This window comes from Diabrotica virgifera, chromosome 6, assembly GCF_917563875.1.
Source record: "Diabrotica virgifera virgifera chromosome 6, PGI_DIABVI_V3a".
Taxonomy (NCBI): Eukaryota; Metazoa; Arthropoda; class Insecta; order Coleoptera; family Chrysomelidae; genus Diabrotica; species Diabrotica virgifera.
In genome coordinates, this window is record NC_065448.1 from 243,834,166 (window position 1) to 243,857,923 (window position 23,758).

Consider the following 23,758-nt stretch of genomic DNA (forward strand, 5'->3'; position numbering starts at 1 on the left):
GTATCCGAGATGAAAATAATAAAATACTAGTTCACGAAAGGGATGTCAAAAAGAGATGGAGAAAGTACTTTGACAGCTTATTAAATGAAGAATTTGACAGACAGCCTGTAGAGTCAACGGAGACAGTAGCAGCAATGGTCACCAAAATAACCAACGAGGAAGTGGCTCAAGCGCTTCAAAAAATAAAGAAAGGAAAAGCGGTAGGACCAGATGATATTCCTGGGGAAGTATGGAGAGCATTGGGAGAGACAGGAACAAGGTGGCTAGCAGGTCTATTTAATAGAATTATGGAAGTTGGACAAATGCCAGACGAATGGAGAAGCAGTATACTGGTACCTGTTTACAAAAACAAGGGAGATATACAACAATGTACAAACTACAGGGCTATAAAACTGCTTAGCCACACCATGAAAATATGGGAAAGAGTAATTGATAGACGGATACGTGAAGAAACCGAAATATCCGAGAATCAATTTGGCTTTATGCAGGGTAGATCAACAACAGATGCAATTTTCATTATAAGGCAGTTGATGGAAAAATACAGGAGTAAAGAAACAAACGCTCATATGGTATTCATTGATCTTGAGAAAGCATATGATAGAGTTCCTCGAGAGATTCTGTGGTGGGCACTCAATAAGAAAGGAGTCCCTGGTGAATATGTAAAGATTGTGAGGGATATGTATGAGGGAGTAACGACTAGTGTTAGGACAGGTGTGGGAGAGACTGATAAATTTCATGTGAAAGTAGGATTGCATCAAGGTTCTGTGCTTAGTCCGTATTTATTCTCATTAGTTTTGGACCAGATAACAGCGAAAATACAGGGTAACATTCCATGGTGCTTAATGTATGCTGATGATGTCGTGTTAGTAGGAAATAGTGAAAGAGACTTAGAACAAAAACTGGAACAGTGGAGACAAGCTCTGGAGGAAAAAGGTTTAAAACTTAGTAGGACAAAAACAGAGTATTTGGAATGTTCATTTAAAGATGGAGCTACTACAAATAAAATGGTATCTTTGGATGGTGAAATGATTGTAAAAAGCAATAGTTTTAAGTACCTAGGATCGGTATTACAGAGTAATGGAGAAATAGATGGAGATGCATGCAGTAGAATTAGGGCTGGATGGATGAAGTGGAAAGAAGCGAGTGGTGTGTTGTGTGACAGAAAAATTCCAATGAAGCTGAAGGGAAAATTCTATAAAACAGCCATAAGACCAGCTATGATGTACGGAACTGAATGTTGGGCAGTGAAAAAGAAAGAGGAACAACGAATGCATGTGGCGGAAATGAGAATGCTTAGATGGATGAGTGGAGTGACAAAGAAGGATAAAATTAGAAATGAGTATATTAGGGGAAGTCTAGGTGTGGCACCAATTGATGCCAAAATGAGAGAGCATAGGTTAAGATGGTTTGGTCATGTTCAACGTCGAGACGTTAACCACCCAATACGAAGAATAGCTGAAGTGCAGATTCCTGGAAGGAGTAGGAGAGGAAGACCAAAGAAGAGCTGGGGGGAGACGATAAGGCAGGACATGTTGGTAAAGGGGATTAACATTGATATGGCCCAAGATAGAATTGTGTGGAGAAATGCAATTAGGGAAGCCGACCCCGCATAGGGATAAGGCAAAGAGAATGATGATGATACCATAATTATATTTTAATATTTATTCACAAATTTATAATATTTTATGAAAATGTTTATCAAAATATATTACTGTTAACGTTGTAAATAGAATGTTGAATAAAAAAATCCATTTTCCAGAATTTTCCGATTTTTCCGGTCAATGAAAATTAGCTAGTTGTTATTCTTTCGTCGAGTTACCCCAATTTAAAAAAAAATTGAAGGCTCTACGTTCTCTGGAAGCTGAGATATTATAAAATTTTTCAAGCGCTCCAAATTGAACTTTCTATAGCAAAATCTCGACTAGAGAAACTGAACTCCGACATTCTTCCATATCACACGGTCCCAGCTCAGTCAGCGTGAGTAACTTGATTTTACAGGGTTATTACTCGTTTTAAATAGAAGATATTTGGTGCTTATCAATTGTCATATAAAATATAGATATTTATCACCATACTGTAAAAATTTCAACTCTTAATATTTATAAACAATAGAGATGTGATTTTTCAAAAAAAAAAGTATAACTTGGCTATTATTGGTCCTAGAAAGTTATTTTTTTCATTTTAATGTGCATTTTTTTACCAGATTTTTGACACAACCAATTATAATTATTTATCAGAAAAAATGGCAAAGATATTATAATTGTTTATTAAGAAAAAACTTACCATTTTTTTATCGACTTGTTTAACAACATTTAAAAAACAAATATATTATTTTTTTTAATTTTCTTATTACTTTGAGTCTTTAAGTAGTCATTGCACTTTGCCAAAAAGCTCTGAAAACACTCCTTGGGCAACAATGATTGTTTAAACATTCGATGTCTGGGATAAACATTTAACATAACTTGTAAACTAACAAACAGATCTTCTTGAGATTTTGTAAACTAATAAAGGCACTTAATTACCTTATGATCAAGGTACAATAAGGTCCTTACAACCTATTTAGTAAAAGTTATTAACATTTCCAAAATAGTGCAAAAAACGTGGTTTTTTGCAATTATCTCGGTTAATTCTTGATGGATTTTAACTTGTAAAAATTTAAATTAATCGTTTTTTTGTGATACACAACTTTCATAATACAACTTTTGCGGTAAATGTGATACTAAAAATGCTATAGGCAAAAAACAATATTTTCTGACTTTGGCATTTTTTTATAAAAAAATGAGGTCGATTTACGAGTACCTCTGTATGTATTTTTAATTAACTATATACTCCCTACGATTTAGCACCTTCAAATACCTGTATTGATTTTTTTCCCGTTTTTATTTTTCTACCCTGGTCTACATGCCTATTTGGAAGAATTATAATTCCAGCTCTAGAGTGTGAAACAGTTGAAATAAAGGTAAATGGAGTCCCAACCCATCAACAACATTATACAGAGTGTCCCCAAAAATAGTGTTTTCCTTAAAGGTATAGGTAGAAAGTACCATGTAGAGCAAAAAGTGTTATAACGTTTTTTTCTAAACTCAACCGTTTGGCTAAAAAACGAAAATACATTTTGGTATGCAAATTGAAATCTGACAACTATGTGAACAAAATCTAAAGATAGACACAGTCACAATTCAAAAATAGTTTCCCCATGGGCCTTAAGTATTTACATTAAACCCTGTCTTCCTCCTCAACAAACAAGCAAATTCTTGTTTTGTTTGATTTTCACACATAGGGTGGGTGGTATAACTATTTTGCAGGTGTCTACTGTCTGACCTACATTGCTGATATCAATAACCTAAGTCACAAACAGTTCTTGTATAGTGATGTCAGATTAGTTAATTTTATGAAAATAAAAGTTCGCTTATATGAAGAACAATGTAATTTTTTTGGAAACCGTTAACTTTAGAAAAAATGGTATAGGACATTTTTGTTCTACATTGTGTATTATATCTATACCTTAAAGGAACACACTATTTTCTAGGACACCCTGTATATGTGGATGACATTGTCATCTTAGCCTAAACTATTGAAAATCTTCAGTAACTGGTGACCAGAATAGCGGTGTATGGACAAAAATAGGGTCTAAAAATAAATTTCCAGAAGACAAAATTTATGGTAATATCTAAAACTCAAAAAAAAAATAACGAGAATCTTCTCATAAACGGAAACAATCTCGAATGAGTCGACCAGTATGTATATTATCTTGGAACAATAATCAACTCCTCAAATTAATGATTACTTCCAGGAAAGGGGAAAGTAAAATTATAATAGAAAAGGCTAAGGAAATTTTAACAAAATGAGAACAGAGCTCTTCACAAGAGGTTTAAAGGTACGGCACAAGTTAGGTTGGCTAGGTTCTACGTTTTGTCAACTTTGTTTTATGGAATGGAATCTTGGACCTTAAATGCGGCATTAATAAAAAACTGAAATCATTTCAGCTGTGGGTGTATCGATGAATTCTGAAAATATCATAGACAGAACACGTTACAAACAAAGAGATTCTAAAAAAGATAAATAAAGAACAAATCTTAAACACAACCACAACAAGAAAATTGAAGAAATACCTCTAACAAATTGTACGCGGAGAAAGGTACAACTTGCTCCAATTGATTATTCAGGGAAAGATCCAAGGAAAAAGAAGTACAGGGTGACGTGAAATATTGTCGCTGCGCAACTAGAGAGAATGGTGCGAATGTACGTTAAATGAACTTCTCAGAACAACCGTTTCTAAAGTCCAAATAGCTGTGACGATTGCCAAACTCCATCCCGAGATGACACTTGAAACCAAAGAAGAATTTTAAGATTTTTATTCTTGTTTAACTTGAATTATTTCAAAATCATCCTTTAATATATTTTTTTTATAACCTTCTCTTTTTTATGAGGTCTTAGCTCAGTTTACTAAAATTTTGTATAAACAAAATATTGTCGTATACAACCACAACTATAAGAGAATAGAGATATCATTTATAACTCTCATGTGTACCCCAAAAGACATGTATCATGTCTAGTCGCTGAGATCTGATAAGCCAAAATGAATATGGTGCAGAAGGGTGAAGTAAGAAGAGAACATATGGATATGACAGAAGAGACACGATGGTAATTTTTTGTGAGATTCTTACGATATATAGTAAAAATTTTCAACACGGTTAATATAAAGGTCGCAAAAAATGGCCTTTAAAGACTTTAAAATGTAGACGCATAATAAAAATCCATCGCGTGTTTATACATACATAAATTTTGTGAATGTATTGAAAAAAATTTTTTCAGTATTTCATTATTGAATAAAATGAATTTCCATCAAGTAACGGTAAAATCCAAAACTTGATTAAAATGTAGTTTAGCTTTATAACAAAATTAATTTTATACTTAGGGCCGGTATACATGAAGCCAGTAGAAAAGAAAGTAAAGTGGGAAAGTTACTTGCCACAAACGACTTGCAGTTTTTAAACGTTTACTTAAGTCATATGTAAGTAACATACTGCCCACTTGATTTGTTTTCCTACTGGTTTCTGTTAGTCCAGAAAGCGACGGCGCATCCGCTTGGAAAAATATTCCGATTCGGATTTTTTGCACAATCTTACTCAACAAGGACCCCTTTTAACAAATTTGCATGTTGCCAGGACCAAAAGTGGGTCAAACATTTTTTAAACGTTTTTTTTTTGTTTTTTTCCTAAAATTATTTTTTTTGTATGGAGCAAAGTTTTTTTAGGTTTTTTGGATCATTCCAAACAGAAAAGGTCTTTAGTGACTTTTCGCTAATGTTGATAGATTTTGACATATAAGCGATTAAAAATTAAAAAATTGCGAAATCGGCTATTTTTATAGTAGGTACCACTAACGAATTGTTCAAAACAGCAATAAATAAAATTAGAATCGCCCTAATGATATCCAATCTCCGATAGGAGAGGCAATCAAAGAAGAAGAAGGTAGGTACAGTTGAGTCCGCGAATCTTTACCCGTGCGTCATTAATAACTGGCGAGATACTTTTTATCTTGCATCATTCTCTTCCATGCATGAAACTCATGACAAACCAGCTGCCGTTTGTTATTAAGTAACAACACATGTTATTTTTATGAACCATCTAGACTCAGTGCATTGAAAAGAGATAGGTACAAAAAAAGACGATTCGGTATGTTTTCATATTTTAAGCACAATTTGTTTGACGTTTCTGATTTGTTTAATTTTGTGGCTGTCAGTCAGTTGAACTTTTTGCGGTTTTTGTCGAATGTTTGCGTTTTGAAGTTTCTTTATATTACACAAACAGTTGTTTTCACAACTAATTTTATATTGGGCTTTGAAATTTTAAGGTAAATAATTATATTTAGGCAATTAATACTTAAAACATACAAAGCCAACGTCATTCACACAGTAAAGAAATGACTGTGTTTAGATTTCCGTCAAAGTGAATAAAATAACAAAAATAAAATATGTTATTGGATTTTTTTATAAATTGTTTATTTATTTATTAATCAATAATAATAAAAGAATTTATTAAGCTACTTCAAATGTAGCTGTAATTCTGCGCAAAAATTTTGAAGCAAAACTTACATTTGACATTCTATATATTTGATAACGTCAAATTTTATAATAAAACCCGTAATCGGAACAGTAGCCACTTTGTGTCAGTTGTTGCGTGAAATAGATTTCCGACTTATTTCGTATGCTTTAAGTGATGACGCACGGGTAAAGACTCGCGGACTCAACTGTAGATATTCTTTAAACATCAATTGATGAAATCCCGAAGAACTTTTTGCAACAGAATATTCAAAACTCCTTTGTTTTTTAATTGCTAATCAAGCGTGGGCGACACAATTTTCCACCGTTGCATGTGTATACAGTATGGTGCAAATGAAAGAAATAAATTCGTTATTTCGTAAACCGGCGACTTTAAAGAAAAATCCCGAAACAGGTCGATTTTTATTTTTTAGTTATGATATTGTGGCATATATGGTGTACTAGTGACATCATCCACCTGGGCGTGACGACGTAATCAATGACTTTTTTAAATGAGAAAAGGGGTCGTGTGTGAATTCATTTGAAAGGTTCTTCAATTCTCTATTCAGTAATATAAACATTAACATAATTATATATACAGGGTGTCCAAAAAAAATTTTAGTTAAATTATTTGAAAAAAAAGAAGAATGTATGTAATTTATTTAATTCAAAATATATTTCACTGTTACCCGAAAACTAAAAAATGTTTATTTCACAAATAAACATTTCTGTTCGATTAAATTCAATGATCAAGCCAGCTCCCGCCAACCACCTGCCTCTTGGAAGTTTGAACATTTAATTTAAGCGGAAAGAAATGTTTATTTGTGAAATAAACTTTGTTTTCTGATTTGTAAAAGCAGTAAATTGCATTTTTAATTAAATAAATTACATACATTCTTCTTCTTTTGTCAAATAATTTAATTTAATAAAACTTTTTTGGACACCCTGTATAAATAATGATGTAAATATTTATATTACTGAATAGAGAATTGAAGAACCTTTCAAATGAGCTAGCACACGACCCCTATTCTCATTTAAAAAAATCATCGATTACGTCATCACGCCCAGATGGATGACGTCACTAGTATACGATATATGCCACAATATCATAACAAAAATAAAAATCGACCTGTTTCGGGATTTTTCCTTAAAGTCGCCGGTTTACGATATAACGAATTTATTCCTTTCATTTGCACCATACTGTATACACATACAACGGTGGAAAATAGTGTCGCGCACGCTTGATTAGCAATTAAAAAACAAAGGAGTTTTGAATATTGTATTGCAAAAAACTCTTCGGGATTTCATCAATCGATGTTTAGAAAATATCTACCTACCTTGGCAACATTCAAATTTTCAGTTTTTCACATAGTTTTTGAGGGTTAAAAATGGCCGATTTCGCAATTTTTCAATTTTTAATCGCTTATATGTCAAAAACTGTCAACATTACAGAAAAGTCACTAAAAACCTTTTCTATTTGGAATGATCCAAAAAACCTAAAAAAACTTTGTTGCATGCAAAAAAAATAATTTTAGGAAAAACCAAAAAAAAACGTTTAAAAAATTTTAGACCCACTTTTGGTCCTGGCAACATGCAAATTTGTTAAAAGGGGTCCTTTTTGAGTAAGATTGTGCAAAAAATCCCAATCGGAATATTTTTTCTAGCGGATGCGCAGTGGCTTTCTGGACTATGTATACCGGCCTTTAAGGCGAATTTACACGTGTCAAGTAGCTAAAGCAAGTTACTAAATGAAGTAACTTGCTTTTTCCGGCCATTAAACATGGCCGGAGAACACGCGTGCAACAGTGCGGAATTATACACTCACCGGCACAAAATTCCGCCACCCAAAATTTTTGATTAAGTAAGATATATAACTTTATTATTTCTACTCCGATTTTCCAGATTCTTGCATCAGTTTGTAGGTACATGTATTGATGTCGTTTGGTATTATTACGGTAACAAAAATGTTTTGCTTAGATGGCATTATACGGGAGTGAATGGAAGCGTTGTATGTTCTCTTAACTTTAAAAAATTCTGTGGAAAAATTTTGAGGGCTGATTTTGTTTCATACTCTTTTTGTATTATTCTGGAAGTATCACTACGGTTTTGTTTTTTGAATTATCCAAATATCTCTTTTCTTGTAAGAGTGTAAATAAAAACACTGATTTGAAGGTTTTTTTAATTAAAAATAACAAACTCACTAAAATTAACAAAACAAAACAAAATTAACAACAAAACCAAACATTTCAATAGCGGGTATGTCCACCTCTTGCAGCAACGACTGCTCGCAATCTGTTTAGCATCGAATAAACATGTGTTATCCTTGCCTGGGGAATTGCCCGATATTCCTCTACCAGGCCATAACCGTACCAAATTTTCTGGAGACCTAGGATGACGGCGAATAGCTTTTTTTAATTCATCTCATAAATACTCTATAGGATTAAGATCTAGGCCTTATGCGTGCCATTCTAATCTTATCAATCCAACCTCTATTTTATGTGTCAATCAGTGATTTTATTTACAAAAAATGGTACATGTCCTTCAAGAAAAGATATATTCGGATAATTCAAAAAACAAAATTTTAGTGATGCCTCCGGGATAATATGACAGGACTGTGAAACAAATCCAGCCCTTCCATTTTTCCACAGAATGTTTTAAAATAATGAGGAAATACAACACTTCCATTCGCCCCCGTATAATGCAATGCAAGAAAAGTTTTTGTGTTACCGGAATAATACCAAACGATATCAATACACGTACCTACAAACTGGTGCAAGAATCGTGAAAATCGGAGTACAAATAATAAAGTTGTAACATTTTTTTATATAATAGAATTAGTTAATAATTAATGTACCCGTTGGATTAAATTTTAAACCCACTAGTACTCATTACGGGTACGCCTATGGCCGTTTCCGTAAATAACTACCCTTAGCTAAAATTGGCTATCATAACGGTACTGGCACAATTCGTGTCGGTATGACCAACGCAAATAACTGGAGCCCATTATTATAAACGGGACCATTTTTTTATTGCATTTTTGCCGGTACACAATGTTTTGGAAATAGACCCAAAGCATCTTATTTATGGTGTTATTGTTATCTGTTAGTATGAGAACAGTAAGTTTCCGTTAAGAAACCTCTCCAAAGTTTACTACCTACATTCCGTTAGGTATGTCACTTTATTCAAAGCGGCCAGGGTATTGCAATGTTTTATGGTTACTTTCGGTTTCGGTAATATTTCAATTAACTTTCCCTTTCGAAAACCCCCGTTAGGTTCGTTGCTTCCTCTTGCGGTCTGTTTGAAGCGCGACCCTATTTCAAAGGATCTATTTTTTTAACACTTTACAACTCAAATAACGTTACTTTACTTAAAAACGCAAATAGGTCGGTTCCTTTTGAGAAATGCAATTTTTTTGAGAGGGGATATACTCCCACTTTTTTTTGAAAAAAAGATCGCAAAGATTGCGAAGAGGACTTGGTGGCTGAGTATCGTGGGGTACAGACGTCTGTCTAGTATCTAATACCTTATCTACCATCTACCTTACCTACAATATATCTTATCTGAGTGATATTCACTCTCGTATCGTATCTGTAATTGGATCTGACATCCGCTTAGATTCAATTACCAAATAACTTCAGTGTTTGCTTACTAGGTAAAGTAAATAATATAGAGTCAGTGCAGATTAAGAGGCAGAGCAACTGTAAGTGTCTTAATAATCCTACCTAAAACTATTTCCAAAAATAGAGCAATCTAAGGGCTATCTACCTCAACATATCTTCATCTGTGGTTAAGGCTAACCTCAGATGAATCTCAACAGCGATTTCATCAATACAATTTTTTATTCATTAGTAAAACTTTTCATTATCAAAACCAAGTACAAACATTCACTAATTCGTTAGTAGCTGTGCGATTGGCTTATTGTTTATGAAACCAAGTGCGGGGTGGTTTTTGATTTTTGAACAGTAAACGTTTGTTAACTTTGTATGCTTTGCATTCAATTTTATTATATCTTTGTACGTTATATTTTCTATCAATCATTAAGGTTACCATATCCGTTATCTCGAGATAAGCCCTAAACCAGTAAAGAGAGATTTCTCATTATAGATGCTTGATTTGTTTTTTTAATTCATAACCAGGCTCTCTTTACTGTGTTTTTAATTGTGCATGTTTTTGTTATAATATGTTACTTTATAAGGGGATGAGGGTTTAGGGTGTGAGAGTTAGGATATATTATAGGGGTTTTGCTCGTACTCAAACTTCAGCTGTAAATAATGGGAAGCACCTTGCACATCGGGGTTGAATAATAATAAGCACAAACTTTACTGTGAGCGGTATAATCACCGAAAGAAATAGAAACAAACTACATTATTAAAACTAATAGTTCAATGGCTTGGAGTACAATCAGGCACTCTTGAAGCAGTCTCCGCCATGTCAGCTGTCAGCCGTTGGGAGAACCTACGTCACTCGGTCGGCAGGGTTGCCAAGTATAATTCTTGTTACATCCTCCCCCTTTGGATCAGGCGTAGAATATGGCTGATACAAAACGGAATAACTGGTTATTAGCGAGGGCTTGGAACAGACCTCGGTCATCATACATGAGCATCTTGATAGCGCTTAGGAGGGCGCTTGGAACGTCTGGGTCTCTGTATGGAACAATCAATCTGCGTAGGCAACGAGGTACTACTGGAGTCGCTGGTTGTGGTTACAGGTACACCAGAACCTGTAGATTGCTGCGTTGTCTTAGGATGTCGTTTAGGGATAGCCCCTCTGCTTTTGGCTGCGACATCTTTCTGCAACGTGGTTGAAGGTCGACCTCTACTACGTAACTCATGTAGAGGAGTTACAGGCGAATCGGAATCATCTTCCACAAAAGGATGGAGAGCAGACACGTGGTATTTTCCGATCGATACATCTGGGTGCGTTAGAGTTGCTAACTCGTACGAGGTGGGAGAAAGTTGGTTAAGGATAAGGTATGGGCCATCGCGACGAGGCGCAAATTTAGAAGACAGTCCTGCATCACTTTTACTAAGGATGTGAGTCTTTACTAGAACTTTCTGTCCCTTGTTAAACACAACGGTTTCGCGAAAATGTTTATCTGCATACAATTTCGAAGAGTCTTGGCGTAACTCATTATTTTCTCGCGCACTTAATAAAATGTCAGTATGCCTGCGCAAGTAAGGTGTTATCTCAGGAATAACCGTTTCACTCGCGATAATAGCTCGTAAGTCTTTATGCACATCTGTGGGCGTACGTAGCTCACGTGCAAAGTTCAAATAGGCCGGGGAATAACCGGTAGCTAAATTTGGTACAGTATTCATAGAAAAACGTATACTGGGTAGCACTTCATCCCATTTAGTATGGTCTCTTTGAACTAAAATGGAAATCTGAATTTTAAGATCTCGATTTTTACGTTCCTCCGGATTTGAGGCAGGGTGATAAACAGGAATGAGTGATTGCTGAATACCTAGGCAGTATGTAAACTGCTGCATTATTTTACTAACGAATTGGGGTCCGTTGTCACTTATTATTCTACGAGGGGTGCCGTATCGTAAACATATTTCACTTATTAGTACCTTTGTGCACTCCTCCGCAGTAGCTTGTTTTAACGGGAATATTTCTATCCATTTCGTGGAAGTATCTTCCACTGCAAAAATCCATCTGTTTCCCTTTTCAGTCACAGGTAGTGGACCCACTAAATCAATTGCAACGCATTCAAAGCGTTGTGCCAACACAGGAGTTTGAAATAGACCTGCTGGTTTTAGATTCAAAGGTTTATACCTTTGGCAGTCGATGCATTTCTTTATATGCTTTACAACATCTCGCCTAATGGTAGGCCAGTAATAACGAAGAGCAATTCTTTGGATTGTCTTTTCATTTTCTTCCTCCCCCTGGAGGAGACATGCGCCAAGTGCATTACAAGTTTTCAAAAATGACAAAGCATGTTTAGAATTGCGTGGAATAGGCATTTCAGCAATTGCTGATATCTTCCCTGGATCAGGAGCGATCCCATTGGGCGTAAGAAGGTGTCCTAAATACTTTACTGAAGAGCACACAAAAGTACATTTTGCTCTATTTACACACAGTTTGAATACTTGTAATTTTTGAAACACACTAGCTAGATCATTGATATGATTTTCAAATGAGCTAGATAAAATAATAATATCATCTAAATATGCCAAAATAGTAATACTTGGTAATCCGCTACGAAAACGGTCAATAAGCCTTTGAAAAGTAGCAGGCGCGTTTCGTAGACCAAAAGGCATACGATTAAATCTAAAAATACCAAAAGGGGTAATAAAAGAAGTTTTATCTCGATCTGATGGACGAACACTTATTTGATGGTAGCCGCTTTTCAGATCTAGTGTTGTCATAAATAGTGTCTGTGTGGTGGCATGCAACAGATCGTCCATCCTCGGTAGAGGATATCTATCTGGTACAGTTATTTCGTTGAGGCGTCTGTAATCAACGCACATGCGAAAGGTACCGTCTTTTTTAGGAACGAGTACAGTTGGTGCAGCATACGCTGAGTCGCTTTCATCAATGATTTCCATTTCCAATAAATGATGGATTTCATTTTTGAGTATCTCTGCTTTCTGAGGTGTTGTCCTATAAGGGGGCACAGCGATTGGAATATCACTGGTTAAATTAATACAATGCTCAGCAAATGGTGTAGGTTCATTATGTTCCATAAAAACGTCACCGTACTGATTTATCAAGCACTGTAAAGTACTACGCTCAGAAGTATTTAACTGTGAAGCTTCGTCCTGTCGTAGAGTAAGTTCAAGAAGATTAATTGAAGCATTGCAGGAGTTAGGTTCCCGTAATAGTTTATGTTGAATATCAGGAGAATCAGCAAATGAGAATTTCATTCGAGAGATATTAATAATAATATCAGCATTTTTTAAGAAGTCTATGCCAAGAAGAGTTTTAGCTGATGTGTGTTCAGGAAATGCCACAAAAGTTGTAGGTATGGATCTATCTAATAGGAGAACCAAACACTCAAAAATATGAGCTGTTACCGTGCGGCTTATACCGTCAGCAAGCACTAAACTCATTTCCTTGGAAATATAGTGTAGACCTTTGTTTAAAAAATGATTGTAAAGTCTAATTCCAGCTATAGTACATTTAGCTCCAGTATCAACACATGCGCAACCACTCAAACCTAAGACACTTATTGGTAAGAGGGGACGATTATTCAAATTGTCAGTTTCTGCTAAAAGAAGCTCTACAGAAGAAGCTGCTTCTGTGGTAATAGGATTTACAGAAATTTTACAGTTAGGACAATTTGTGCGAACATAACCAGGAGTATTGCAACCGTAACAAACTACACTGGAAGAACGTTGAGAAGGTGTATTTGAAGTGCTAGGATTCGTATTTGGACGACTAGGAGGTACAGAGGTGCTAACTGAATCATTAGAATTAGATTGCTTAAATTTTCTGCATTCTGGCTGAGTATGGCCAAAAATTTTACAAAATGTACACTTTGGTCTGAATTTTGGTTTGACAGAATCCTTTTCTTCATTCGATTGAGGTTTTTGTCGTTGATTAGAGTCGGTAGCAACTAAACCTTCCTTTAAGGATGCTTCGATTTCTCGAGATTCCCTTAAAAGTTCCTTAAAGTCTCGAAATTTATTCCTTGGTAACCTTTTTCGTATTTTACGTGCCATTAAGCCATAAACCATATCCAACTGAACCTCTTCGGTTAGGGTATAAGGTAATTGTGCGAGCAAAGCTCGAATACGAGAAACAAACAGTTCGGTAGGTTCCTTAGAATTTTGTTCACGCGAGAATAATTCTCGAAATATTAAATGAGGAGGAAGTTTTCTCGAATAGGCATCTCTCAAGGCTTGTACAGCGTCTTCCCATGTGAGAATGGTATTTTTGACACCTTGCCACCATGTAGCAGCACTAGCATTAAGAAGCATGGATAAACCACGAAGAGCATTTTCATCACTTATTTGGGAACAGTCCTTAAAAGTGATCACATTGTCGAGAAAAGCTTCAACATCAGCGTTAACAGTACCATCAAAGCGAGCAGTACATTTAACGAAGTTTCCTCCTGACGTATGTGTAGGAGTTCTATTAAGGTCTCTGATTTGTACCAGAATATCTTCAGATACTTGTTTGTTAGAATTAGCAAATACCGAAAGTAATGAATTAAATTGATCTTGTGACATTGTTACCATAGCGGGAGCAGAACATTCCCCTGCTGTAGGATTTTTTGAATTACCTTTTGACATTTTACAAAGTATAGCAGATAACCAAATATTACTAAATGTGTAACAGACACAGGCAATAAAAGTGATTTTATTGTAAAAATTAGATAGTTATATGTATATGCAATAAAAGTTATTTTATTGAGAAATCGTAATATAATTACATGCAATAAAGTTATTTTATTGAAAAAGTATATAATTATATGCAATAAAGTTATTTTATTGAAAAGTTATATAATTATATGCAATAAAGTTATTTTATTGAAAAGTTATACAATTATATGCAATAAAGTTATTTTATTGAAAAAGGTATATAATTATATTTTAATTTAAAATCCGAGCAAATTCGGTAAAATTTTAAATTTGGCAACAAAATGTTGAAAAAATTTGAAGAGCTACGAAACAGTGTTAGACATAGGCAACACCGCGCAGAACGACAAGTAAGCGAACATCAATTCGAATAATCGAAATACGAAATCGATTCCCCGTACTCAGATCGTGCATGCAAAATCGATATATACCCTAATAACACAAAACATTCCATGAATGTTCCTAGAATGTACTCACAGGACATTCCAAACATTCCTGGAATGTCCCCAAATGCACACGAATGTCCCTGGAAAGTCCCTGGAATGTGCTGTGTCAGCATTTTAAATATTCTTAGAATGTTCTGTTGGAACATTCCATGAATGTCTACGAATGTTCTTTGGACATTCACAGTATATGTTTTAGACTGAATGTCTTGTTGGAACATTCCATGAATGTTCTTTGGACATTCACAGTATATTTTTTAGACTGAATGTCTTGTTGGGACATTCCATGAATGTTGGAACATTCCATGAATGTTCTTTGGACATTCACAGTATATTTTTTAGACGAAATGTCTTGTTGGAACATTCCATGAATGTCTACGAACGTTCTTTGAACATTCACAGTATATTTTTTAGACATTCTCTGAAATATATCGTCAGTGCTGTGACAATACCTCCTATATCTTTTTTCATGAGGTTTGCAGGAGACGAAAAACATTTTTTAAGGTCACCTCCTGTTTGCATACGTAAGTTCTGGCTTGTTTTGTAGTAAATAGATAGTTAAATTTACTGCAAAACAAGTCAAAAAATATATGAAAACAGGAGGTGGCCCAAACAAGTTTTTAGTCTATCTTACAAATCTCATGAAAAAACAGATAGGAGGTATTGTCACATCACTGACGATATGTGGCCATACCAAATAATGCATCCTTGATAAATATAAACATTTTTATTGCAAAAAATCTTTTCATACATTTTTTTAATGTAATTTACTGATATTCCTATAAAAAAATGTGTCACATTTGCTTTGTAAACCTTTCTTTTGCCTTTCATAGCCACATATTCCATTTCCTTCCTGGTTTTTTGTAGACCACTTCTCTCAGCTGATTCTAAAAGAAAATAAAATAAATGGTAATTTTTCTATCCTTTACAATTAACAATCAGAAGAAATATTTACAGGTAATAATATGCATATAATAATAATAATAAAATAAATAATAAATTAAATAATATTTAGATAAATAATAAATAATATTTAATAAAGAAAATAATAAAACATTTTGTATTTTGACAACGACGTCCGATGTGGAAGTAGAAACCATAATAAAGTTATTTTTTCAAGTAAATTCTGGCTTATTTCCCCATTAAAATAGTTACAATAATTACAAAAATGCCACAAAGAAATAGCTTTTTCACAAACTAATAAGTATTTTGTTTTATTATATTTATTGTTTTTATTATTTACTTTAACTTAAGATTATAACTTAATTCTTGTTTTCTATTTCTGATGTTTTCATTTATTTGCATTCAATATTAATCTGTTTTCTTGTATAATCTACTTCGCAATAATTATGTGATATATTGGACTTAAAATGAATTCAAAAATTTTTTGTAATTGGGCAACAATGTCAACTTAGATCTCTGATGTAGATAATGAAGAACAATGGTATCTACAGTTGGAAAAATGAAAGAATAGGGCTTTTCATCAATTGTCATTTGTTTCGAGCTTCTGTCATGTGTCACATAATATTAATATATCTACGTCATATGTCTTTGGTTTGTATCTATTATTGTATATACCAATAACATATGTCGTAGATATATTAATATTGTGTGCCACATGACAAAAGCTCGAAACAAATGACTGTGAATGAAAAGCCCTATACCCATGAACGATCACATCAATCACTTATTTTGTATTTGCTATCTTTTTCTATTTTAGAACAAATAGAAAATTATATAAAAACATTAAAAATAAAAAACTGGAGAAAAAAAGCACGAAACAGATCAGAGTGGAGAAGAATCCTGGAACAGGCCAAGACCCAGAAAGGGCTGTCGAGCCAATGATGATGATCTTTTTCTATAGGTAACAAACGTTTGTGATTTATAGAAAAAGACAGCAAATAGGGCTTTTCATCAACTGTCATTTGTTTCGAGCTTCTGTCATGTGTCACATAATATTAATATATCTACGTCATACGTCTTTGGTTTGTATCATTGGTATATGCCAATAACTTATGACATAGATATAGTAATATTGTGTGACACATGACAGAAGCTCGAAACAAATGACTGTGAATGAAAAGCCCTATACAAAATAAGTGATTGATGTGATCGTTCATGGTTATAGGGTTTTTCATTCAGTCATTTGTTTCGAGCTTCTGTCATGTGTCACATAATATTAATATATCTACGTCATACGTTATTGATATAATCAATGATACAAACCAAAGATGTATGACGTAGATATATTAATATATGTGACACATGACAGAAGCTCGAAACAAATGACAATGAACAAAGCCCTATATTGCTTTTCATCGATTGTCATTTGTTTCAAGCTTCTGTCATATGTTATATAATCTGTGTATAATATTAATACAACACGGATTATACGACATATGACAGTAGCTCGAAACAAATGACTGTAAATGAAAAGCCCTATTCTTTAATTTTTCCAACTGTATATTGTAATTGTATTATTAATTGGGTTAAGCATATTACCTGTGTGATATAAGCTATTGGAACAGCACAGTCTCTCAAACGGTTGAAAGTGAAGTTCTGTCAATATCTTTTTCTAAAAAATGTTTTGAACATACTGCTCTATTAACAAATCTGATCAATACTTCATGCCTTCTTCGCAGGATCTTCTGGAAAGCTAAAAATACAAAATATATGCATTACTGAGCATTATTAACAAATTTTAGTTTTAAATAAAAAATATGATTAATGAACTCACAAAATATTATAAAAAGCAGCTTAGAAATTGTTTATTAGTATAGTCGTTTCCCTAGCCACAACTGGCTAGTGATTTTAGTAGGTAATTTTTTTGTTTTTGGCCATTTTTGCCAAAATTACTAACTATTTAGTTATTTTTTTGCCAATTTTACCAAATTGTCAAAATTATTTACTAAAATCACTAGCCAGTTGTGTCTGAGACTAAGTTTAGCGAACCGACTGTACTATTCATACTGTGTATTCATTAGTTGGTACTATTATAGTGTGTGGTCTACCATCCTGTTTATAAACGCATACATTAGCAAAAACGCAAAAAAAATTTTAATTTTACAAATAATCCGTTTGTTATTACCTCTATTTACTATTTTAGTTAGGAATAAGCAAGTTTGTGGCTTATTCGCAATTATTAAAATAATAAATGGATATTTTCTGAAATAGGGGCATGCCTTTGTTTACATATTTGCATATACTAACCTTTGAAACATTATTCCTGCAGATTTTTTATCTACATTGCTTCTGCTACTCCAACTGATTTTATGCACTATATTAATAATACTATTAAAGTTATTATAAAAGTATCCGAATTAAAAAATATTCTTAAAAAGCACAAATAAAAACAAACAACGATCACGCACGGCAAGGTGGCCAAGGCCAAGATGCATGTCAAGATGGCCGAACCGAAGTCTGAAGTGAGGTCATTGGTCGTTTTTAGTCACGTGATGCCCTCTCTAAGCACCATGCACAAATACATGCGCCGTGAATTTGAAAATGAACAGGAACATTGGTAGTATGTTCACAGAATGTCTTATGGTAACATTCCACGAATAATTTAATCAGATGTTCACCGAATGTTCCCTAAATGTCCAGGACATTCAAATATTGATAGAACTTTGGTAGTACATTCCTGGAATGTTGTGTGTTGTTAGGGTACCGGTGAAACATGAAAATCGGCGCAAAATACATGCCACGCCACGATATGAAAAAGTAGGGTTATTGATTTTAAAATACTACTTACAGCGAAATTCTGGTATTAAAAAGCACTTTAACACTTACGAAACAATGTCTATAATTCCTAGCCACAAAGTTGGGACGCCAATATAAGGGGATGAGGGTTTAGGGTGTGAGAGTTAGGATATATTATAGGGGTTTTGCTCGTACTCAAACTTCAGCTGTAAATAATGGGAAGCACCTTGCACATCGGGGTTGAATAATAATAAGCACAAACTTTACTGTGAGCGGTATAATCACCGAAAGAAATAGAAACAAACTACATTATTAAAACTAATAGTTCAATGGCTTGGAGTACAATCAGGCACTCTTGAAGCAGTCTCCGCCATGTCAGCTGTCAGCCGTTGGGAGAACCTACGTCACTCGGTCGGCAGGGTTGCCAAGTATAATTCTTGTTACAACTTGTATTTATTCCATCATAATTTTTGTTTATTTCTAACTGTACACCACAACACATTAATTGTTGGTGCAGTTTTGATGGGGGTATATACATTGTTTTCTCTTTATTTCTTGTGTTTTTTTTGGACTTACCCTTCTGGTGGGCCGTTTGTTTAATATATTGTCTTTTATTTATTTTACTAGTTTTATTTATCTACTCATAATAAATTCCCTGATAATAAATTACCGCTAAATATTTACTAATTAACTGTCTATATCTTTTCTTGAATTTGGTCTCAGAACCTCATTATCTTTCCTTACTTACCTGTTTTCGTTTCTAAGGTTTCTTAATTTTCCCTTTTCAACCCCAAAAAGTTAAGTGGCGCCCTGTATCTCTTCTCTTATCTTAGGTAACTTTACCTATCTATCTTTTTATCTGTTTCTCTCTCTTCTCTAAGCTACCTTCTCTTGTCTTATTTTTACCTATTTCTTCTATTGACTCCCTTCCACGTTTCAAAAGCTAGTTTCGAACCCACGACTCGCTTTCCATCTACCATATGGCTCCCGTCGTAGTGTCTCCATTGGTGACCTTTCTAGCACCATCCAAAAAAAGGTTTCCGAGGTTACAAAGTTATAAGTTATCAAACTTAATAAAAAATTTTGGGTAGCGGAATTTTGTGCCGGTTAGTGTATATTATTAAAAATATATGGAGAATTATCCGAAATACTTGCAGAAGAAATTAACAAAAACAAAAAGAAGGGACGGAAAGGTCGGTTCTAATTTATTCATCCACGTATAAATGCGCCTTTACAGATAGATAATTAAACACTAGACTTTGTTAAAAACAAATTCAATTTCTTCCATTCATATCAAAAATATAAACTACCGTTTATATCGTAATATTACTAATTTAAAAATTTACCGTTATCAAACCGTTTTCAAAATAAATTTACCAAATAAGCATATATCTACTTCAGCATTTTCAATTTTCCAATAACTTTTGAAGAGCTAAGTAAAACATATTCTGCAACGCGAGGTAAAATTTATCCTAATGGTAAAATCAATGTGACATTTTATTGAAGTGTTATTTTGGGAAATACAGAAACCTCAAAAATTGAACTGCTCTCGTCTCAATCGTTTTTCGTTGTGTAGAAATAAGTAAGATCCCCATTTTGTCTGAAATATAAAGAGACCTGAAAAAGGCAACATTTGGTGCACTACCGCCTTTCTCTGTATGGATTCGGAGATCAAAGAAATAGTATTGGATGTGGGGTAGTTTAGATAGAATGAGACTTTCAGTCTCGTTTGATGAGAGCTCATCAAACAAAAATAAATAAAGGCATGTTCAGATGGTAAATAAGTTTTTGACGTTGTTTCTTTACAAGTAAATAACAAATGATAACACCAGTTACAAATTGCTGCCTGATTTCTCCAGATTAATTAAAAAATAAAGTGTTTTAAATAGGAATATACTTGAAAATTATTTTACGAGAGATTATCTACAGGGTGATTGATAAGTAGGGTAAAGCTCAATAGCTCCGCCATAGTAATAGATAGCAATAAAAGTTAATAACAAAAATTTTAGCCACCTTTGAGCTTCACATTACAAAATTAGTTAGAATGTTACAGGGTCTTCGATAACACAGTGGCAGACCTAACTTTTGTTTTTTTAAATGGAACACCCTATATTTTATTTTATATTCAAAATCCTGTTAACTTCTCCATCACAAAAATATAAAGGTTTGTAATGTTATGCAGGATATTTAAAAAGTTATAACCAATTTTGTATGAAAATCGTAAAAAGTTTAACTCCCTGTATAAAAAATAAGCACAACAGCAATGGTTTATTAATGCCATATTTTTTTATTTATTGTTAAAAATTTTAAGAATTATTGATATTGCTAATTTTCTTTATATCAAATACAGGGTGAGTCAAAACGCAAGTACATTATTTTCTCAGTAATGTTAAATGGAACACCCTGTATTTTATATCATTATTGAAAATTAACATTAACGTAATTTAATTTTTATATAACATTCCCTATGCCCAAATTTATTAGTTTTCGAGATATTTTAATTTTTCACAGCACATTATTTTAGGCGTTTAAATTTATTTAAATTTTAAGTAAGCCATCACTGAATTGACAATAGAAGATTACCGATTATCAATCCGGTAATCAATGTAACACTGTAGCAAATAAAGAAATAAAAATAATTTATTAGTAATACATTTTACAAACAAAAACACAACCACTACATGCAACATTTTTGAAAAAATTAAAGACTATCTTTTTATGTAAATGCAACAAATAAACAAAGAAAATTAGTAATAAATTTTACAAAAAAAAACACACAAACACAAAATACAATATTTTGTGAAGACAATTAAACACTACTTTTGTATGTAAATGTAACAATGTAACAAATAAAGAACGAAACATAATTTATCAGTAATACATTTTGCAAAAAAACATGTTTGAAAAAATTAGAAGCTACTTTTAATAAAATAGTTTTAATATCTAATTACATAAAGTGTTCAAAATTATCTGCTAACACATTTATGTACGCCTAAAAACGATCATTCAATGAGCTACTTACTCTACGGAGCATTTGTAAATTAACACATCGAAATACACTTTGTATTCTATTTTTCATCTCATCCCTTGTTGTTGGAGCTATTTTATAAACTTCATTATTAACGTAAACCCCAAAAAATCAGTCCAGTTTATTAAATTCTGGTGATTTGGGTGGCCACGCTACTGGTCCATTGAAAAATGAAAATATCTCGAAAACTAATAAATTTAAACATAGATAATGTTATCTAAAAATTAAAGTTCGGTAATGGTACTTTTCAATAGTGATATAAAATACAGGGTGTTCCATTTAAGATTACTGAGAAAATAATGTACTTGCGTTTTGACTCACCCTGTATTTGATATAAAGAAAATTAGCAATATCGACCATTCTTTAAAATTTTGACAATACGTTAAAAATATGGCATTAATAAACCATTGTTGTTTTGTTTATTTTTATTTATACAGGGAGTTGAACTTGTTACGATTTTCATATAGAATTGGTTATGACTTTGTAAATACCCTGTATAACATAATAAACCTTTATATTTTTGTGATGGAGAAGTTAACAGGATTTCGAATTTAAAATAAAATATAGGGTGTTCCATTTAATAAACATATTTGGTCTGCCACTGTGTTATCGAACACCCTGTAACATTCTAACTAATTTTGTAATGTGAAGCTCAAAGGTGGCTAAAATTTTTGTTTTTAACTTTTATTGCTATCTATTACTATAGCGGAGCTATTGAGCTTTACCCTACTAATCAATCACCATGTATATTGTGATTTTTTTCTCTACGCGCCACTACTTATATTACTGCTATTATTAGAAGTGACTGCTCCCGGGTTAAGAATAAGGGTAAATTAAACAAAACAAAAAATATTCTTCTGTAACCTTCTGAAATTCAAACATTTAGTTAGTAGTTAGTAACAAGAACCGAATCAACGTAAAAAAATGTAAATTATTTACCTACGTTGAAAGATTGAACCACGCCTGTTATTGAAATATTTAATATACTAAAATTGTCAAGGCTTATTTTTTGTTACAATTAAAATTTGCGTTAAATTATAGATGAAAATAATGCCCCTCCTTATAAATAATATCAAAATAAATAAATGTCGCTTATAATTATTAAGACGTGGAGAGTAGTTACAGAAAAATTGCTTCCGCATTGAATAGAAATACTTAATCAGATTTAAAAAAATTAACATATCTCTTAAATATCTGCTTGTACAAAGTCCCGATTAGTTAGTTTAAATAAAATTACAATAATTTTGTAAACAAAAGTTCATTCAATACCATCATCATATTAGAAATATTTATGTAAAACAAAGAAAAAAATGGGTGAAATACAACACCGTCAAAAACAATGACATACACGGAACAAGAACTACCAAAGATAAGCAGACAAAAAAATTCATAAAAGCTAGATTGTACAAAATATGGCTAAGACTTCTGCACCTCAGGACAAAAGTAAACTCAATCAGGCAACACTGCAACTTAAAACTCTGTTAAATAACCACAAAAACAATGACATCAAAGAATACCTTAGAAATGACAGACAGTAACAAAAAGAACAGACTAGTATAGAGGCTACGAAAAACTTTAAACAACCTTAATCAACTAACTCTCCTATACGTGAGAAGCAATAAACAACAATCACAGATATCGCAAACCTCTTCCAATCTTTTTCAGTTGAGTGTAATCACAACTTTAAAGAATCTGTTCAACAGTTTTCGAAATTCGACTTCCTGTAAGTCTCTGTGAAACAGTTTTTTAAAGCATATTTTATTCCCTTCTAGATCTGCTATAGATTTATCCTGCTATATTATCTCTCTCTACTCCGGTGGCGAGATAATATAGCAGGAGACTCGAAAGCTATGGACATGGAGAACTGGATGGATATTGCCCAAGGCAGAGTAGATTGGAGCCATGCTGTCGAGTCGGCTAAAACCTACGAAGGGTTGTAACGTCACGGTGTAAAAAAAGATGTTTATAATATTTGTTATGTAGTTGCTCTATTGTTGAGTGTTTATTACGAAATTAAAATTAATAAAATAAATAATTTCATATGGTCGTGTATACGTTGTATTATTATTAGTAATATCGTCTCAAATAATTTGTTAGAGATCATTCGTAACAATGACATTTTTCTGTACAATTTTACTTTATTTTCTGATTTCCCTGGTTTAGAAATCATGATTAGTTCAGCAAGGTTTGTAAGTTTTTTGGTTACTTCTTTAGAGGTAGTAAGTAGGCTTTATTCTCG

At 33.1% G+C, this 23,758-nt stretch overlaps 1 protein-coding gene and 1 long non-coding RNA gene across 5 annotated transcripts in view; one reads left to right on the forward strand and one right to left on the reverse strand.

Moving 5' to 3' along the window:
* Nucleotides 1-23,758, forward strand: part of LOC114336520 (ADAMTS-like protein 1) — a 1,384,970-nt gene that overhangs the window by 1,005,256 nt on the left and 355,956 nt on the right. The window lies entirely within an intron of this gene.
* LOC126887470 (uncharacterized) lies at nt 14,784-18,447 on the reverse strand. 2 transcript variants are annotated; one of them, XR_007699074.1, is made up of 3 exons: nt 17,530-18,447; nt 17,295-17,448; nt 14,784-15,679 (listed from the first exon to the last, which is right to left on the reverse strand). It is a non-coding gene; the product is annotated as an uncharacterized LOC126887470 (long non-coding RNA). The 2 variants fall into 2 exon arrangements; XR_007699073.1 differs by having other exon boundaries at nt 14,786-15,679; nt 18,003-18,445.